Genomic DNA, 13,972 nt, shown 5'->3' on the forward strand with positions numbered 1-13,972 from the left:
GTAATGGAAAAAATTCCCTTCCCTACTGTCCCAATGTTCTATATAGGAAATGGATAACATGGCCCTTCTATTCCCACAATCCACAAAACTACCTTGGGGTTTATTCATATCCCTGGAATTCAGCCTGGAACTCTAAGCATAAAGCCCCTCTCCAGAGACCCTCAATCTATGCCTGCAAGTCCTAGAAATACCTTTAAATTCTCAGCATACAAACTGGCTTTTAGGTTTCATTGCATTCTAACCAGGGCCATTATTTATATAAGAAATGTACTTCTGTTACTATTTATATAAAAACTAATATGAAAATGAAATATGTATCAAACTGGTCAAACCAGACAAGCAATGATAGTGTCCATGCATCAGCTTGCAAAGGGGAGATGCTAGCCAGCACTGGCCCTGGGAATGCATCCCTGTTAAACTACTTTAAGAATGTCATCTGCCTCAAATACTACAGTAGGAGGCAATTATTCATTTTTTTAAAGGTTTTATTTAGTTATTCACGAGAGACATACAGAGAGAGAGAGAGAGAGAGAGAGAGAAGCAGAGACACAGGCAGAGGGAGAAGCAGGCTCCATGCAGGGAGTCCGATGTGGGACTCAATCCCAGGTCTCAAGGATCATGCCCCGGGGTGAAGGCAGACGCTTAACCACTGTGCTATCCATGCGTTCCAGCAATTATTCATTTGTAACATGCAGCTAATTACCCCTGTGTTAATTTATACTCACTTAAATAACTTTCTAAAGAGCTACTTTCTGAATGGTACAGAGAATAAACTGGTAGATACCTATACATTTTATTGCATATGAATACAGCTTCATATTTTGTGAATGATACTCTCAAGGCTTTTACTTAATTCCAAGACCTCAGTTCTAGTGTATCCCAGGGCTCTTACAAAAGTTTTCTTTCTTGAGACCACAAGACTGAGAAAGTAGTGAATTTAGTCGGGCAAGTGTCTTCTTACACAGGAACTTTGTCCTGATACCCTTTCTTCAAAATTCTGCAATATGAATTTCCTGGTCTATATAGCATTCTACTAACATCCGGGCTTTGTGAATTTTTTAAGGGACAACTCTAAGTGGAGTCGTTCAACAACTTTGTTTTATAAAAGATCTTTGAATTCCACTCCAGTGTATTTACCTGGTTCACTACAAAGTTTGCTATTGGCTGTTTAAAATATTTATCCAAGGTTTATTGTTATTCAGCACATAAATGCCTGAAACATCTAATTGTGCTTAATTTGATTCCATTAGTAAGACTATTCCTTGTTGGGGAGCCACAGTCAAATGCACGCCAAAGCACTTGAGTATCACATCACAGAAGAGAGTCATCTGATGATAAGAAAAGCAAAAGGGAAGCACTGTGAGGGCAGGTGGAGAAAGCCTGGGCAAATGCCTTAGTTGTGGTGAGCGCTGTGCTCCATCCTCACATTCAACTAGTGCCAGGCAGCAGTCAGTTATTATTGATTCCACACAGAATTCATTCTCCCTGAGAGTTGGCCAGAAACAAGGTTTATTAAGCCTTACATCACTTTATCATCAAGGTTAACTCCTCGCTCTAAGGGCCATTAAGAGAGCTTTATTATTAGTTTGTAATTTTGTATGTTTTAAGTGGAATGACATTATTTTGCCCAAGTGAATAAAATGAAGTACAGTAATTGTAATTGCTATTGCCAGACTCCATAGCGAGCCTCATAGGATTTTCCAAAAGTAAAATGACAATGCATCATCATCAACCTGGCTACCATCCTGCCATGACAAATCCTGGAATATTTCCAACATTCTCCAACAATTCTTGGGTGTCCCTGCATAAGATATATGACATGTCAAAGTCCAGATTCATTACCTTTCTACTTCTTTTTCCCTTCACTACAAGACAATCCTTCATCATTGACTCATTTTTTAAAGGAGTCCTCCAGTTAAAAATATATCAAGATCTTGCCACAAGATTTCTTGACACTGACTCATTATTTTAGAAAAGAATATATTCAAGGAAAGTAATGGGTAGTATAATGGCCAAGTGACAAAGCACAGCACTATACACACAAGATGAATAGCATTGACATAAGATGATAAACTAAAGTACCTGAACGTTCACGGTGATTAAAATCAATTTAAGAGAAGTGGAGTTAGGAATTAAGGTGAACCCACACATTACCAAGAATCTGAATATAACAAATTCTTAATGCCTTAGGCCAATATTACCTGGTTCCTGTTCTAAGAAATAATGTTATTACTTGCTGCTTGTTCCTCTGCCCATTGCCCGACATATTCTCTTGCTTCATATCTGTCTGTATGCATGCAACACACATAATATCTATACACACATGAGAACATAATTGAACCAGTCAACTTGACCACTGGCTCTTGCAGAAACATCGGCTTTGCAATGAAAAAGACACCAAAATAGAACTAACTTGAGCCAAAATGTGGATGCCACACATGATAAGGCCATTTCTTACAGAACTGAAACATAGTCACGTGACTGGGAAAGGATTTTATAAGGCAATCACAGAGGAAAGTCCAGTTCCTTCACACATGGTAATTTGATTTGAATCAAGTCTTTCCCACTAAAGTCTGCTTGCATTCAGCTAGATGATCTGTTGCATACACCTGTGAAATTAGTCTCAATGAATAACAAGCTTCATACAAATAGCATTTGGCGCCTGTTTTTGGAACAGGCATGGAAACTTTCTGCTTTATTCTCCATAATCCTCAAGGAGAACACCAAAGAACTCTGAATGTCCTTGATTTGAATGTGTTCAATGATTGGTGTAATACAAATGTCTACTGAAATAAAGGAAGCAAAAAACATGACCTGAGAGACCACTAACTTATATCCATTTGGTTTGATTCAAACTACAATGTACTTTCAGAATTTCCGAGTTAAAAAAATCATGTAATTCATCTGGTTAACCCCTTACCACTGTACATGAGGAAAATAAGGCTTAGTGGGTTTAAGAAACTATTTGATTAAAGATAATTTCAAAAGCCATATGTATGTTGAAAGAGGCCCACATGTACTAAGCAGTCAAAAATTAGGCTCTCTAGAATCAATTATGGAGTAGACTAAGCACAGTTAGCTTCTATACCATGTATTAAATACCCTTACACTCATTTATCTTCTCTTTTTTTTTTTAAGATTTTATTTATTTATTAATGAGAGACAGAGAGAGAGAGGCAGAGACACAGGCAGAGGGAGAAGCAGGCTCCATGCAGGGAGCCTGATGCAGGACTCGATCCTGGGTCTCCGGGATCACACCCTGGGCTGACGGTGGTGCTAAACCGCTGAGCCATCTGGGCTGCCCTCATTTATCTTCTCTTAAAAAAACATGGCAATAATATATACTTCACAAGATTATTATGAGATATATATAAAATAATATCAAAGAGACTCATAGTTTAATAACTTGCAGAGAACAGAACCCCAGATAACTTCTTCCTCTTTCTGTTTAACTCATGTTAGGTTGAATTTACACTATCCTTACCCTCATTAAGGCATTAGATTAGGTGCATTTTATCACACCTGTGTTCACTGACTTTTATATTTCAGTAGAAAATATGTAATATTATTTTGGGGGGAATGTATCTGTTTTAGATAAAATGTTAATACCTTTTGTACTTTGCTGATCTTATCCAACTGTATCTAGTAAAAAAAAAAACTTTCCTCATGAGTAAATTTGATATTTTTAACTATGGAATTGTGTTTCAGTTTATATTTTCTTTTTTTTTCTTTTAAATATTTTATTTTTTAATGATTTTTTTTTTTTTTTTCAGAGAGAGAGAGAGAGAGAGAGAGAAAGAGAGAGAGGCAGAGGGAGAAGCAGGCTCCATGCAGGAAGCCCGACGTGGGACTTGATCCCAGGTCTCTAGTATCATACCCCGGGATGCAAGCGGTGCTAAACCCCTGTGCCACCGGGGCTGCCCCATAGTTTATATTTTCTAGGATTATGTAGCCAGTCTCTAATTTTTAGACATTTATTTCTAGATTTTTCAAGTTTCTTGCCCTTACCAATTATGTATGACCCAACAAATATTTTTCATATACCTTGTTGTATAAAAGTTTCTGAGTAGAAACCAAATATCCATTATTGGAACCAACACAACTCAGTTATCTATTGTTGGGTAACAAATTATTTCAAAAGCCTGTGGCTATACACAATATACACAGTAATTATTTATTATTTCTCATGGTTTCTCTGGGTCAAATATTTAAACAGAGTACAAGGGGGATGACTTGTGTCTGCACTATTATGTCTAAGGCCTCAGCTCCAAGTTCTAAAATCAAGAACTAGAATATATCTGATGGTTGAGGCTGATTGTCATTGGAATACCTACTCAAGTCTTCTCAGTGTGACTTGGACTTCTTCACAGTGTGGTAGCAGGGTTTACAGAGCAAGCTTCTCAAGACAGGGAAAAGATCAGAAGAAATCTGTATTGTTTATCACAAGAGAGTTTCAAAAGCCATGCATCATCATTTTCATTACATTGTAAAGGTTGTGATATTCACACAGATCTGTCTAGTTTCAAAGAAAGTAAACATAACCTTACTTTTGATGGAAGACATCATCATCACATTGGGACAGCTATATTTTGGAAAAATCCCTCTACAATGAAAGGAAATGAGATTTAAATTTCAGTAGATACTGCCAAACCATTCTCCAAATTGGCTTCACTATTAATATTTCATGTGGCACTTAAAACAAGATAAACTTTAATTCGCATTTGATTTCTATATGTTAAAAATATAAACAAAATATGTCACACCTGAAGTATTTCAACCAAGACAAGCATTAAGTCCTATTGCAGGGAGAAGGAAAAGAGAGAGACAGAGATAGAGGGGAGGGAGAAAGCCAGGGAGAGACTCCGGTTTTTCTTTTTAAACAAAACTCTCAGGATACAGATAGGTAACACAATCTTTTTATGCCTCAGTTTCCTTATTTGTACAACTGAGATAATTTAATCTCCCTCAAAATACTATTATCAGACTGATGTGAATTAACTAAAATAATTAATGTATACATAATGATGTATATAAAGCCCTCAGCATAGTAAGCACATAGTAAATGTTTAAACTTAGTGTTCTATGCTTATAATTTTATCATAATAAATTTTATAATTACTCCCATTGTCCTTTTTCACACTTTTCCATTTTCCCATGCAAATTTTTCAAAAGACTAATAACTTAATTGCCCTATCTCCCTTTCAATAGCCTTTATATGTGCAACCCAATATAATCTGATTTTAGCCCTATAAATATTTTACAAAAAATAGTTTTACTAAGAATATTAACAACCTCTCATTTTCTAAATTAAATAAACAATATTTAGTCTTTAGGGTAGATCTCTTTGCTATTTCTGACACTAGTCATTTATCACTTTTTTTCTTAACGTATATTTATATACAGGCAAATATGTATAGATTTATGTTTACTCCTTTAGGAAATTTACAAAGCAGTTAAATTCACTTTCTTAAACAAATTTTTAAACATGTAAATAAAAAAGTAAATATTTGAAAGGTACTACAATTGTGCCTAAATGTAGTAAGCACTACATTATTTTTGTTACTATTTGTTATTATTACAAGAAACAAACTGATTTATTACTCATTGCCAAAACCACACAAGCCAAAAGACAATGGAGTAACATCTTCAAAGTGCTAAAAATAAATAAATAAATAAATAAATAAATAAATAAACCAAAAATTTATACCCAGAAAAATTATCCTTACAAAAAATGAGAGTGGCACCTGGGTGGCTCAGTCTCTTAAGGGTCTGCCTTTTGGTTTCTCCTCAGGTCATAATTTCAGGGAACTGAGACTGAGCCTTGTATCTATGCTAGGTACAGGGTCTGCTGGGGATTCTCTCCTTTCTCATCTTCCTCTGCCCTGCCCCTACCCAAGTATGTGCTCTCTCTCTCTCTCTCTCTCTCTACAAATAAATAAGCTTTAAAAAATGAAAGAGGTATAAAAATCTTCTCAGGTAAAAAAGGAATTAAAAAGTGTATTCAATGCCAGAACTCTTGCATTACAAGAAATGTTAAAAGCAGTTACTCAGGAACAAGTATGTTATAAGGCAGAAATTTGGATTTACACATAAAAAATGGAAAGTTCAAGAACTACCATAAGTGAAAGTAAATATATAAAGTTATTTTTAAAAATGCTCAAAAAACTTACTGCATAAAGCAAAAACAGAGGCAACAGTAATATATGTACAGAATATACATTTTTCTCAAGCACACAAGTGACATTCTTCAGGACAAACCATATGCTTTGCCACAAAACAAGTATTAATATAAAAAGATTGAAATCATAAATGGCCTCCAATCATAATGAAATGAAACTATAAATCAATAACAGACAGTAAATTGGACTATTAACAAATATATGGAAATTCAACAACACATTTGTGAACAACCAACAAAACAGAGAAATTTCAAGGGAGATTAGAAATTACTTTAAGACCAATAAAGGGATCCCTGGGTGGCGCAGTGGTTTGGCGCCTGCCTTTGGTCCAGGGCACGATCCTGGAGACCTAGGATCGAATCCCACGTCGGGCTCCCAGTGCATGGAGCCTGCTTCTCCCTCTGCCTGTGTCTCTGCCTCTCTCTCTCTCTCTCTCTCTCTGTGTGTGTGTGTGACTATCATAAATAAAAATTAAGAAAAAAAAAAAAGACCAATAAAAATACAGCATGCCAAAATACATGGAATGCAAAGAAAATAGTGCTTAGAGGAAAACTTGTAAGGATGAATGACAATATATAAAAACAAGATCTCAAATAAATAGCAAAATTTTGTACCTAAATCAATAGCAAAATTTTACACCTAAATTATCTAGAGAAAGAGGAGCAAACTAAATACAGAACTAACAAAGGGAAGGATAGAATAAAGATTAGAACAGATATAAACAAAAAAAGATGATAGGAAAACAGTAGAAAGAAAAATGAAATCAAACGTTTATTCTTTTAAAAGATCAACAAGATTAACAAACCTTCAACTGGATGGTTAACAAAAACTAGAAAAAGTGCAAGTAACTAAAATTAGAAATGAAAGGGGGTACACTACTACTGACCTTACAGGAGTTAAAAAGATTGTAATGTAATAATTTTATGTCAACAAATGAGATAAACAGTATGAAATAGAAAAATTCCTAGAAATATACCAACCACCAAACTGGGCTAAAGAAATAGGAAATCTGAACAGACCTATAACAATGAGACAGACTGAATTAGTGTTAAAAAAAAAAAAAAAAAAGGCCTCTAACAAAGCAAAGCCCAGAACCAGATGGCTACAATTGTGAATTTTACCAAACATGAAAAGAGGACTTAAGACCAATTCTTCTCAAACTGTGCCAAAAAATATGAGAAAAGGGAAGGTTTTCTAATTTATTCTATGAGACTAGCATTATCTTGTTACCAAAGTCACATGAAAAGAAAACTACATAGAGACCAACATCCTTTATGAATAGAGATGGAAAAAAATCCTCAACAAAATATAACAAACTGGATCCAACAGCACATTGAAAGGGTATAGACCATGAAAAAGTGGAATTTATCCCCAAATGCAAGTGTGGTTGAACATAAGAAAATCAATCACGGTAATATACCAAATTAGAATGAAGAAAAAAAATAAGATCATTTCAATTAAAGCAGTAAAAACATTTGACAAAAACAAACTCTTTAATGATGAAAAACACTTAGAATACTAGGAATAGAAGGACAATTTTCAAAATGATAGATTACATCTATAAAAACCCACAGCAAACAATATATTTAGTAGTGAAAAACTAAAAGCTTTCCCCCTAAGATGAGGAATAACAAAAAGATGTTTCCCATGCTCTATTATTGAACTTTGTACTGGAAATTCCAGCAACAAAAATTATGCAATTAAAAGTAATAGAAGGCATTCAAATTGGAACAGAAAAAGTAAAGCTATCTCTTTACAGACGATATGATTCTATATTAGCTATTAGCACTAGTAAATGGATCCAGGGCACAAGATCAAATGCAAAAATCACTAGCAATAAACAAGCTGAAAAGGAAATTAAGAAAACAATTCCATTACAATAGCATACAAAAATTCAATTCTTCCCAAATCATTCCAGAGGCACTATCCTGGAATGGAAACCAAAGGGATTTTACAAGAAAGAAAACCACAGACTAATATGCCTCATAACCAGATATGTACAAATGTCTTTTAAAATACTTGAATTCAGACCTAATAATATATAAAAAGGATAATATATAACATTCAAGTGGGAGTATATCTCTGGAATCCAAGGCTAGTTTAACATTAGAAAACAAATTATCATTCAATGTAATGCCAAACTAAAAACACTATGAACACTAACAAAAACATGTGATCATCTCATTAGAACAAGCGTTTGACAAAAATCCAGTATTTGTTCTTGATACAACTTCTGAAGAAAGTAAGAATATACCTGAATGTCCTAATCCTGATAAGGAGTGACAATTAAACCAAAAAAACAAAGAATCCCAAAACCTTATAGCTAATATCATACTTAATATTGGAAGACTGAATGCAATCAGGAAGAAGAAAAGAATGTCCACTCTCAGCATTTCTTTTCAAAACTTAAGTGGAATTTCTAGCCAATCTAATAATGCAAGTAAGAAGAGTAAGAGGCACCCAGTTGGAAAAGACAATTGAAATTGTCTTTATTGATAAATAACATTATTCTTTATGATGAAAATGTGGGAGGATATACTTCAAAACTACTAAATGACTTTAGTAAGAATGAAAGGATATACGGTCAACATGCAAAAACAACTGAATTTTTATGTACTAGCAACAAATAATTGAAAATTGGAGTAGAAAATAACCATTTACAGTAGATCCAAAAGTATAGCATATGCAGGGATAAATGTGGCTGTAAGTGTGTAAGTTATATACACTAAAAACTACAGTTTTTAGAAAACTGTAAAAGAAAGTTTTTAGAAGACCCAGAAAAACAGAGAGAGAGAGATCTTACTCAATAGTTAGAAGCCTCAGAGTTTTTAGTATGCCAAGTTCCCTCCCCAAACTGATGAATAGTTTCAATATAATTCCAACATTCAAGAAGGCTTTCTTTGTAGAAATTGATGGGCTGATTCTAAAATTCATACATGTTGTGACTTTGTGAAATTAACATTCAAGAAGAGTCCCAAGATCTAATGGTGAGCTGTGGGTTCAACAAATGACTGAAAGAAAACTAAAACAGGAAAGTATTTCACAGACTCACAGATACATACCTCAAAAGGCCACAATGGGAAGGTCAAGCAGGATGAAGGCAGATAAAGTGGCAAGACCTGGAGCATACACATTTCTTAGGATCCCTGCCTGGGTAGAGCACTTAGAATTTCGAGGCTAAAGCTGGATTGGTCTATTCAAGCCAAAAAAAAAAAAAAAGAGGTTTTGGTAAGTTCTGTGGAAATTTCATCTAAAACATACAAAAAAAGAAGGCCTTGGGCCCAAAGACCTATGAGTAATAAGCATAAGTCAATTACACCTCAATAATACAGAAGAAAGGAAATCGAAGTTTCTATCCGTATGCCTACACGTAAAAACACGCATGCTAGGGAAATACAAAGTAGTAATGTTGCAATTCCCATGTAGTCTACAGAAACAGAAGTAATTGTTTATAGAAAATGAAAAAGGAAGCATCCATATGGCGAAGACAAATGAAAGCTGGAGAGAGGTTTTACGGGTTCTCTGTGCCTTCCAGTTTCTCATTTTAGTCCACTTCTGAGACCTGTCTGCATGCATTGCCACAAACTCCAAGACATACTCTATTTCCTGTAGCATGTTCATTACCGATTCATGTATTTGCATTTATTTGATTTTTGTTGTTGAAGCTAGCACAAGTAGGCTTCTGTTCCTTGCCACCCAAAGTATTCAACAATATAATAACAACTCCATCCCCCAGGATACTTGAAGCTTGACCATCAGTCCCTTTTCTCCTATAGGCAGATCTACAGAGGAAGCCAAATCATAATTAGCTCGTTTGGTGATGTGGATGCAGCACAAAAAGGAGTAGCTAAACTGAAGTGTTAATAATATCAGACTCACATAGCCTTATGTTTTAATGTCATAATAACAAGGCTTGAGCTTGCCAATAAAATTGCAATATCCAAGTCTATTTTTTAAGGCTCTCTCCTGGACACAGCTTAGAATAATACTTATTTCCAATATTGTCCTCTATGAATAATTATTTTTATCTTCATGGCTGATCTATATCCATTTTGACACTATTTCTTTAAGTACAGGGACATACTCTGTCAAGTTTGAGTTGTATCTTATGAGTGACTCTGCTCCTCTCTTCCCTTATTTAATAAGTGCTGATTTTCAAAATACTTGAAGAAAAAAAGAATATTTCCTTTATTCCCAGGTTCTTCATAGACCCTCTCCCATTATTCCTAATTACTGATAACAATAATTACACTAACTAACTGGTCTTGTTGCCAGAAATAAATTTGAAAATTTTGTGAAAACTCTTCAAACGTGCAACTTTACTACTGATATAGCAGTCAAAAATATTACTTTAAAATATATTTTGAGGGAGACTGGGTGGTTCATTTGGTTAACTGTCCGCCTTCAGCTCAGGTCATGATCCCAGGATTCTGGGATTGAGCCCTGTGTCAGGCTCCCTGCTCAGTGGGGAAGCCAGCTTCTCCCTCTCCCACTCATGCTCTCTTTCACTCTCTTTGAAATAAATAAATAAATAAATCAATCAATCAATCAATCAATCAATCATAAATATTAAAAAACATATTTTTGCCTGTATATTGTAACATGGCTTTCCTTATAAGAAATGTAATATATTTTTTCTTGAGTCTCTGCTTGTCATTTAGCTACTAGAGGATAAAAGGCATTAGTCTAAAATATACATAAATAACTCCTACAGATACTGACCAGGAGTCCTAACACTTTGGTTTGACTACTGAGCCTGTAAATATTATACGGAGTCTGGGAAAGGGTGGCAGCTATTCTACAACGGATGGATGGCTGGAAAAGGTATTAATAGACAAAGAGTATTTAGGTAGTCTATAATTACGTAAAATGGTGATGGATAACTTGAAAATGAAAAGCATCTATCCTCAAGAGGTCCAGATATGTAAAGAGAATTAAGAAATATACCTGCTCCATAGGTCCAGGTCAAATAGCCTATCAGTAACCCAGACAAATAAGCAAGTCAGTCAATGGCAAAGCTTCAAGAAACCTCAGAGAGTTTGAAACTGAGAAGATGTTTGACCAAGTAAGAAATGTTAGGGTAGAGATTAGCCTAGTCTGATGGGTCAAAGAACATAAAATTTACTCTGCAGGACATATTTTGTTCAGAGAATACCTGGAGCCAGACCTCTTCAGGTCTGACCCTGAGCCATTTACTGACTGCATGACCCTGTGCTCCTGTCTTTGTCTCAGTTTCCTTATTTGTAGAGTAGGACATTAACTATGCCTCCTTCATAGGGGTGTTGTGATGATTAGGTAAGTTAAAAACTGAAGGCACTTAGGTACCTGCTATGTGGTAAGTGCTCAATAAAGCTATTATGATTGATACATGGATAAACACAATGGTTCAAACTTCACTTTTTTCACCATTGCAGAAGATCAGGCCCAGGTTTAAGTGGTCACATGTATTTATGTAGCACATTGCATCATCTGGGTATATGGGGAAAATGAATAAAAAAGCGTGTATTCTTCTATAAGTCCTTCCTTGATGCTGAAATATTCTCTAGTCTTAATTGACTTACTTACCTATGACCGACATGTCTTTTCCTGTTTCTTGGACAATTCTGCATCTCAAGTGTACTTTTTTTTTTTTCTCAGAAGCGATCTAAACACCTTTGCTTTCAAAAGATTAATTTACATATTATCTGCCAGGAGGAATTTCCAGCCTCTTTAGATATTAATAAAATGTCTTTGCTAAATTAATAAAAATACTTCATTATTAGCTAAACTCTGTACTAAAGTTTCTTCCTGTCTTTCTAGCACATTTCATCTTCAAAACAACATAATGAAACAGTTATTGATACCATCTCTGGTACATAGAGAAAAAGTTTGAGGAACAGAGAGGTGAAAATCCCCAGGCAAATTTCTACAAGGAGGCAAAGTCAGAATTTCAACCTACGAAGTCTGGCTTCACAGAGACCTTACTAGTTACCAGGCTCAGTGTCAAGTACAGATGTTGCCAAACTTCACCAAATGCGATAAAAATCAATTCAAAACTCAATAGGACCCAATCTGTAGTTGGAAGCTTGAAAGGTCCTTTCATTCAGCATATTTATTCTGAGTGTGCTGGATTTCAGGTACCAAAGAAGAAGATGCTATAGACAGAATAATAAATAAGCCAACCATATATAATAAGGGCAGAGATCAAAGTTAGATCCAGAAATAAGGTATGCAGGTATTTGTCTATTTTTCTTTCCTCAGCAGATAGTCAATCAATAGTTTTTGGTCAACACGATGAGTAGTTATTGTATAGACAGTGCTGTTTCTAGGGCTCTGAGTAAAGCCATAGAGAAGGTCAAAACATGGCCTTAGGCTTCAAGGGTCTTACAATGTAATTCAAAGCAATTACAAATATTAAACATTAAGTGGGAATATACTACATCACTGATTTTAAGATGTCCAAGGAAGAAAAAAATATATGAAAATGGGACATTGCATGTCCTTCCCAACCAAATAATAACAGGATACAAAAACAGAACTGTTATATTTTATTGTTTTATTTTGTACCTAAGTAATACTTGGCTTGAATCAAGAATTTCTTGGCTAAACAAAGTCTAAAATCCACTATACTGTAAATCCGTTTCATTATTCACAGTTCGCAGATCAATACACATTAACTGAGACGAGTCTCTTCCTTCTGTGTCTGTGAATCCCTTTCACGTGAACCTCTCTCAGTACTCTGGTTTAAGGGGTTTCCTGAAACCACTTCTCAAAAGTTAAGAAATGTTTTCCACTGTATTTTGTACCCCATGCCTCACTTCGATCCTCATTCAGATTACAAATTTTCTTTAGACAGAATGGAACAGAAAATCTAAAAATCCCTCCTCATTTTTCAGCTCTATTTGCCAATCTATGAATCCCACCATCCTGAGTTTGGTAAGAGAGTATGAGAAAAGCTATGTTCAAGTGACAACACACAACTGGTACAACAGAAATTAAGAATTGCACTGCTCAAAAAAAAAAAAAAAGTTTTCATGTATGAAAAGAGGTACACCTGAGTATGGCTACATTAAATTTTATAACATTATCACTTGACAAAAAAAATGAGAGACAATATGGGCTTCAGATTCAAATATATTCGGGTTCAAATTATAGATTTTCTAATTAATCCAGATAACATTGGACAATCTATTAACCTCTAACTGAACCTCAGAATAGGGTTAATAATACCAAAATAATAGATTATTATTCAGTTTAATATCAAATTACCTACTCTATAGGAAGTGTGAAAACAACAAGAGTTCTAGTCCCTTATTTTGGGAAATAGAATGAAATATGGTATCCTGTCTTATTTTACATATTTGAACATCATGTATTTTATTTTTATTCAGCAAGCAGTTACTGATAAACTATTTTTATTGGCATTGATTTTTATATTGGGGCACAAAAAAACTATTCTCCAGTAAAAGACCCCAATAATTCTAGTTGCCTGATTGGTGCAAAAACCTGCTTTCCCCAAAAGCCTGAGTCAAATTTATCCCAGTATCACCAGGTGCTAGCCACCAGCATCCTCAGACAATTTCCTGTACAGCTGGAATTCTCATAAAAAGTATCTGCTGCCTAAGTGGTATCTTTTTATATCCTATTTCCAAGGCTGTTCCCACTCTTATACCAGAAGAACATTGAAGAGCTGGGTTCCTCTCCTGGAGGATATTCCACTGTGTATCCAGCAATGTCAAAATCCCACTTTGTCGTTTTTTTTGTATTAAAAGTCAACAAAAGACTGCTTGCATCTCTTTAGCTAACCCTTAAAT

The 13,972-nt window shown here is 34.9% G+C and overlaps 1 long non-coding RNA gene across 3 annotated transcripts in view; it reads right to left on the reverse strand.

Annotated features, from left to right (window-relative positions):
- The window catches only part of LOC140612132 (uncharacterized), a 119,894-nt gene that overhangs the window by 70,675 nt on the left and 35,247 nt on the right, over nt 1–13,972 (reverse strand). Inside the window, exons 1-2 of one of the 3 annotated variants that reach the window (XR_012013445.1) lie at nt 9,242–9,353; nt 4,548–4,603 (exon numbers count right to left, since the gene is read on the reverse strand). The exons of the other annotated variants lie outside the window; for them this stretch is intronic. This is a non-coding gene — a long non-coding RNA (uncharacterized lncRNA). Of the gene's footprint in view, nt 1–4,547; nt 4,604–9,241; nt 9,354–13,972 lie in introns of those variants that run through there. 3 annotated transcript variants of the gene reach the window in all.

The sequence above is a fragment of the Canis lupus genome, chromosome 20 (genome assembly GCF_048164855.1).
Source record: "Canis lupus baileyi chromosome 20, mCanLup2.hap1, whole genome shotgun sequence".
NCBI lineage: Eukaryota > Metazoa > Chordata > Mammalia > Carnivora > Canidae > Canis > Canis lupus.